Source organism: Dermacentor albipictus, chromosome 4, assembly GCF_038994185.2.
Source record: "Dermacentor albipictus isolate Rhodes 1998 colony chromosome 4, USDA_Dalb.pri_finalv2, whole genome shotgun sequence".
Taxonomy (NCBI): Eukaryota; Metazoa; Arthropoda; class Arachnida; order Ixodida; family Ixodidae; genus Dermacentor; species Dermacentor albipictus.
The window spans coordinates 2,690,297-2,697,636 of NC_091824.1; the positions used below are offsets into that span (position 1 = coordinate 2,690,297).

Sequence of the window (7,340 nt, forward strand, 5' to 3'; positions counted from 1 at the left end):
AGTTGTTGTAGGCTACTGGCGGGATTAGCCTTGCAGTTGTTTCCGGCAATTGCTCCACCGTAGCGACACTTAAAATAATTAAATCACGTAATCCGACACAGACCTCCCAATTACAAATGTTCACTCCTCAGTTCACCATGTTGAAGCCAAATCCGTGTCCTGTAGGTAATTTAACAGAAGGCGAGAGACCGCCTTCCTACACAACCGGTTCCCGCGCGGGAAAACTATGTCCTGAAGCGAACTGTGAGGAAGTCCTGTGTTCTTGAGAGACCCGAATAACTCCCTCCTTTCCGCGTTATACACAGTACAGCACATTAGTTAATGTTCTATGTCACCACACACACCACACGTTGAACATAATGGTGATAACGCCAGGCCAGTCTTAAACATCCACGCAGGGGTACGAGCAGAGCCCGTGCGAATGCGGAGCAGTAAGGTTGCTTGGTTTCTTTGGAGACCCTTGATCACACATGGCTTGTGAGGTGAGCTCCACAAAGAACTGAAGTGGCACGACACCGCTTCTCTGAAGAGTCTCCTGTCTTCTTGAGGCACTTTTCTCGAAGGATTCCCAGACAGCGCTCTATGGGCGAGGCTGTCCGCCATCTCGTTGCCTATGATACCTATGTGTGATGGCACCCATTGGAATCGTATGGAGAAGCCTTTGACACTGAGATTTTGCACCGAACGTAGGGAGCTTAGAGATAAGGCATCAGTAGGGAATCCGTGCTCTAACCTTTGAAGGGCGGATTTCGAATCTGTAAGAATGACCACAGGTTGAGGCGTACAAAACCGTAGCTTTTTGAGAGCTGCCTCAATGGCAACGCTTTCGGCCGTTGTGGAGGACACGACTGCAGTGAAGCGAACGGACCAATCAAAGTTCAAAGAGGGAATGTGAAAAGCAGCTGCACTAGATCCTCTGACCTTGTCCACAGAGCCATCAGTAAAAATTTGAAGATGACGTGCATATTCCGTTTCAAGATGTTCCAGTACGAGCGAACGCGTTGCTGCCAAAGGAGAACTCCGCTTAGCACGAACGTGAGGAACTGCCAACGAACTATCGAGGCTCGCGAAAGACCAAGGTGGTTTCGACCTCATAATTCGACCTCTAGCGTCAAGACCCAGGTAACCAAGAGTATTAAGGGCCAAGTACGCTCGGGACTCGGATCTCTTTCGAAGGCGCTGTAGAAGGGCTCGGCCAGCTGCCGTCTGTTTGAGGCGGCCAATTTGCATCGATAACCTTTGTGAAGCGACTAAGCTAAGAGGTCTCGATAGAGATTCATAAAGTACTGCATTGTTAGGAGCAGTCTGCGGAACGCCAAGAGCCCTTCTTAGGAGGCCACTAGCGTCCTAGCTAGCACTGCCGCAGATGTGCTTAAAAGTATGTGAAGGCGTGCAGCAATCGTGACAGCCGACGCAGCCTTTCGAAAGAGCGAGAGACAGTTAGCAAGTGCCTGTCGTCTGCGAGAAAAGACTCGCGTTTGCAGCGAGCAGGCGTCGTAGCAGACGACACTTGTAGCATTCCACTCAAGGACGCAACACTTTCTCACAATACATTTTTATTTCCATAAATACTTGATGAGCATTTTTATGTAAGTGCATGCACGGTTGTTATTGCTCTTGCAAAAATAAATAAATAATTATTTTGGGGGGTTAAATCGGGAACAGAATCGCACAAGTATGCATACCCTGGTGTGTCCTGGTGACAAACCATAGTAAACCATGCTTCCATCTTAAAGTCATACAAAGTTTATGTAGCGTCTTGTACATTATATAACATATTACAGAAATAAAATTAGATTTCACGCGATAATATTTGAGTATAGCTTTGTTTACTGCGCTGCAAGCAAACGCCACTAGTCTAAAGATCGAAGTCAATCCGAAGCCTGTACTTCCCATCATTCCCATGTAAGTTGAGGCTACCCTATTGAGGCAGCGCTCATGAGAACCCCCCGTAGACATAGAGTTAGTAGAACAACTCTAGAGGAAAAGCTGGGCCGGAAAAGTGGGAACCTCTAGGGCGCCGCCCTGTTGCTACTGGTCAATGTGGCCAGCGCAATTACTATTGAAAGAGCTGAAAACAAGTACAGGTCACCTCATGCTTTGTCATCTAAAACGCATATTTGATGGCTTTATGAAGGTGGTGCGTTAATATTAAGTTTACAGAAAGCGATCGCTAAGTCCGTGACTTGTGTAAATCACGATGTACGCATTCATGCAATAAAGGATGACGCGAATTTCGGTTTCGAATCTGTTTTTTGGATGCGTAGTAGTTTCGTACAGTTTAGGTTTGACATGCGATCGCGCGTCGACATCGGATGGCACACTCGTGCCTTATGTGCCACCGAAGCCCCGAAGTGCTCTGGCATATACCTCCACATGTAAGTAAACGAATGTATCTCCTTGTTGAGAATATCACGCGAGTAGGGAGCTCTTGTGGTGCATCACAATCGTTTGAGAAGCGTCACTTTTCTACATGCGGAGCGGTGATTTTATTTGCAGGTTTCCCTTCAGTAGGAAATTGCTGCAGGCGGACCAGCGCACTGGAATTGTACTGGCGAAGCCACAAGCAACTCAAAGAATCTGTTTAATTGTTGCACTTTGAACAGTCATGCTTCTACAAAGGCCACAGCAGAAAAACAGCCTGATGCCGAGTATTTCTGTGCCACGAAGTAATCAAGAGGCGAGTGCCTACGAAATCGAGCTCTTTCATCGAGACTTAGAACGACAGAAAGCTGAGCTAGTTGGTAAGGATTCATTATGCAAAACAGATGTGAGGCGTGCAGACAGGACACAAGAGTAGAGAAGTGGGCGGCGCTCGTGTTGTTTACTAAATACTCTACTCTTGTGTCCTGTCTGCACGCCTCACCTCCGTTTTGCATAACAAGTGCATCAACCCACATATTAATAGCGTAGGCATTTTGTTAACTGTGCAATATTTTCAACACTTCCTTGCATGCCATTTCATGTGGATTATCTTTTCTGGTCACAAATTTGTGCAGCGAATCTATTTGCATGATCGACTCCGGGCCTGTGGGACCGTTCACTTGCACTTGATGCTGAGTCTTTTACATGTATCCATAAACTGCAGATGTGCACATCAGATCCCTGCGAGCATTTTCAAAATTCACTTATTATAGACAACAGGCACATATACAATACTGACATAATCTCAAATACCACTAAGCAGTTGGGACACATTTTTGTTGATCATACTCGCAGGTAAAATAAGTAGATCATGTGGACAGCTCCAGCTCATTTTCCATAAATCAATGTGTACAAGGGGTATGCAAAAATAATTTTTTTCTCGCACACCGATTATTTTGCTGTATAAGCAAGAGAACCCACCACGTTAGTGTAACGTATCTTGTACATCACGCTAATATGTGCTTTAATTTACCAAGTGAGATGAGTTACTTTTATGGCTCATTCAGTCATATCACACTGCAAGCTGCATTCATCAATCTTCAATTGGATTTTGCAAATGTTTAATGAAACATGTTTCCCAAATTTTATGCAGACATGCAATGGCAAGCCCTTCCGTGTGTTCCAAAGGTAAAATTTGAGCTCTGAATTAAAGAAGACATTTCAAGTCAGAAACAAGCAAAAATAGTGAATGCAGAGTATCAGAAGCCCAAGGTACAGAAATTATGAGAAGTGTCGAATGATTTTAAGGAAAGAGTCGTATTTGAAAATGCAAGACTGTTCAGTGGAGGTCAAGCAAGTCAATATAGGTAGAATACTCTGCAAAATTATGCGAGAGAGGGGATGTCAAACTATGGGTCAGGAAATGCGTTGTTTTTCTGCAAAACAAAAGCTGATTGCCATTACATAAGTCACTTTAGCGTCATGAGGCTGCTGCTTGATAAATTCAGAAATAGACCAAAAAACAAGACACGCAAAAATAAAAAACAAATTTAATGATGCTCTCTCCACACTGGGATAAATAAAAACAAACACATCACATCTAATGTGGACATATCAGACGCCTTTAACACAAAAGGAAAAATTCAGTTTCGAGCTATGGCACTTGCCGCATAGATGTGGGTGGCCTTGCACTAATAGTGATAGTTACCACTGCATTTAGAAATTAAAAGCATTCATGCAGACAAGGATGATTCTTTATATTTTTGGCTACCACTTCAAATGCCTCCACTAAGTGTTACAATGCTGCACGCAGCCATACTAAGGATCTCGCAGCAACACCTGCAGGTAAAAGCAAAAAGCAGTCAAAGTGCTGGTGTGTACTGGACACTATGTTTGAAAACATTTAGGCAAGAGGAGTGCAAGAAGCAGACATAACTGCATTTATTTCCATAATTCCCCATTTGAATGGCCTTTTCTTTATGCTTAGACAATGCCTACGCCTAGCCACAGCAGCTCCCTCATACAGACTCCGCAAGCCAAGAGGCCGTGGAGGCAAAGGCAGGTAAGAGGCAAGAAGCAATAGCACTGGTTTCGACATTCATCTAATTTCTTTCTTTTTCTTTCGTTTAGGCAGCCAGCACACCCCGAACAGCCACCTTGACTGTGGGTGTGTCACCCTAGTCACCAAGGAAACATTTGAGGGAAAGCAACAGGCAATGTGAACAGCCACTTCTCCATCTAAACAATACTCTTTCTCTCGGATGACTCCTACGCCTCGCCACGCCAGCACACTTGTGCACAAAGATGCCGCGGAGGCACGTGCAGGTCAGAGGCAAGAAGCAGTGACACTGGTGTCGACATTCACCCAATTTTTTTTACTTACACTGAGGCAGCCAGCACACCTCGAACAGCCACCTTGACTGCAGGTGTGTCAGTAGATTCCTGTCGTACATATGCTCATAATAAACTTGAAGGCAAATGGGACAATGATGCATTGTTTTTTTGAACATTTATTGTACACATACAATATATGTTATACTTTGCAGCGCTACAGAGCATATTTTGAAGCTTCCCCCTATATTTTGCACATTTACTTACGTATGTGTTGTGTGGCCCTCAATGCAGTTCATGTTGTAGCAGCTGCTTTGTCTGTGTATTGCACATTGGCTAAAGCTCATGATATCCACATACTTCTCTCACATATGCACAATAAAGTTCTATGTAGTCCTCAGTGTCACAACAAAAAATGAAAGTAAGCAATCCGATTGTGGAATTGTGTTTATTACAGTGATTCCTATGACAGTTACTGACAAGTTGACAACTTGAACTGGTCAATCCGTCCATAGCCTCCTCTATTTTTCAAAAATAAAGGAGGCTATGATCCGTCATGGCAAGGAATTGTATGTATACATAAAAAAAAGGGGGATATGTGTGTGTTTGTAGTGGGGGTATAGGATTAGGGCGGTACGAAAAAAATGTACCAACTCCGTCTAGACCCATTCTGTTAAGGTACCGAAACAAAGCGTATTATGCATAAAGTTCATACAACCAACTCTGATACTACTACACACGCCAGGCGACGCGAGCTACATGCCATGACGCATTCGCGACTGCACCGGATGCCCTCCATATTATTCTCGTTAATCGTGTTCACTGCACCGAGGCAAAAGAAAGATCATGGGCGCAGGTGCCTTTAAAGTACCTCGACCTTGCGAGGCACTGCTGCGCGTGCCAGGGGAGCTGTCCGTGCGAACACTCCCTGGCACACACCTGACTCGGCGGCCCCAACCTACGTACCGTTCTGCTTCGAGCTTTGATCCCCCCACTTCTCCCTTGGGTGCCCTCGAGTTCCTGCGCCGCCTGCTTTATTATAATCTCAGGTGCTCTCCTGAGACTTCCGTTTGTCGGTTACATGCGCCTTACAGCTGGATCAGTACTTATAATAATAAAAAAAAACGCGATCTATCGTCGCGACGATAGATCGCGAAAGCGGATTTTGAAGCATACCGCGTCCGTGCGAACAGAATTACGGAACGCCAACGAGGAATCTGACCACAGCTTCAAGGTAACCTCATAGAGAATGGTAACCTCGTCGAGTGACACTCCTGCAACAGGCGTGACCGCTGAAAACCGCATACCGCCGGAAACTTCAACAGGATCATCCCTCGGTTGCATAACTGCCACCTGTACGGCCAACATGGATCGCACCCACACCGTCCCGCAACATAGATTAAAGAACCAACTTATAAAGCCCAAACACACGGCTGCACGCACACATCAAAAGAAACTACAAGCGAGACGCCATTCCTCCGTGCGAGACGCCATGCTGCTACGCTGCTACGGTTGCCGGATTAAAACTGACTACTGTCGCCAAGTCTAGCAAGCGTCTCAGGGGCTGGCAACCGCGGCGCGTAGCAACATGGCTGCGCTCTTGAGGTTCCCGATTTTAATGCATGGGCCCTATGGGTAGCTTGTCCTCTAGAGTCAGTATAGTAACTCTATGCCCGTAGACACTAGCGCCACATTTCCCTCTAGGTATTTATTTAGAAACTCTATGGTGCCACCCGAGAGGCCGCGGACTGCACACTAGCCAGTATAGGCCGGCGCTGGGTGCACGCACGTGGCAGCAGACGACCCCAAGTGGAGTCCGCTGCTGCCACGCATGATGACGTCACAAAAAGAAAACTTAGAAAAAAATACATGAAATGCTAACGTTATCGTTTTGTTGTTAAATACACTACGCCTAAATAAATAAAACATTTATTTTGTGCAGCGTTTTAAAATCGAAAATGACTGTCGGCGCCTACACGCGTGCACGCAGTGGGAGGACCGTTGCGATTCCTTGTGGCTGTGTGGTGTGTACAAATCACTGTGTAATATCGGCGAGTACGAATAACGTTGCCGTTACGAAGCTACAGAAGCTTCGAACGAACTGTGCTGCATCCACGAAACAGCACGACATGTCGCATCATTTGGACTGTTGGTTTCGAAGAGTCGTGGTAGCACAGCGCCGACTGCATATTGGGTCACTGTGTAATATCGGCGAGTACGAATAACGCTGCCGTTACGAAGCTACAGAAGCTTCGAACGAACTGTGCTGCATCCACGAAACAGCACGACATGTCGCCTCATTTGGACTGTCGGTTTCGAAGAGTCGTGGTAGCACAGCGCCGACTGCATATGGTGCCGACACGGATCATGCATATTGCAGGGTGTGTCGTATGTAGCGATTCTTTAACTTGTGTGTACGCCTTCTGGCAAAGTCGGATGCCTATTTGTCCTTGGACACCACGTCGACACACTGCTCTCGAGCTCGAAAACGCAGAAGTGGTGCGCGTCGGCATTGACGTCGATGTAGGGTGCATACACATTTCCAAATCGCTGTGCAAAGTAAGGGCTCCTTTTGTCGATGAGCAAAGTGCGTTCAAACATTTCGCGTTGCCTTACGCACGCAGAAGCCTAGTAACGAAAGCCTG

At 46.0% G+C, this 7,340-nt stretch overlaps 1 long non-coding RNA gene across 2 annotated transcripts; it reads left to right on the top strand.

Moving 5' to 3' along the window:
- The first annotated feature begins 2,285 nt into the window (after window positions 1–2,285).
- On the top strand, window positions 2,286–6,176 carry LOC139059572 (uncharacterized). 2 transcript variants are annotated; one of them, XR_011514206.1, is made up of 4 exons: window positions 2,286–2,378; window positions 2,500–2,744; window positions 4,352–4,426; window positions 4,495–6,176. It is a non-coding gene; the product is annotated as an uncharacterized lncRNA (long non-coding RNA). The 2 variants fall into 2 exon arrangements; XR_011514207.1 differs by having other exon boundaries at window positions 2,500–2,680.
- The last annotated feature ends 1,164 nt before the right edge of the window (window positions 6,177–7,340 follow it).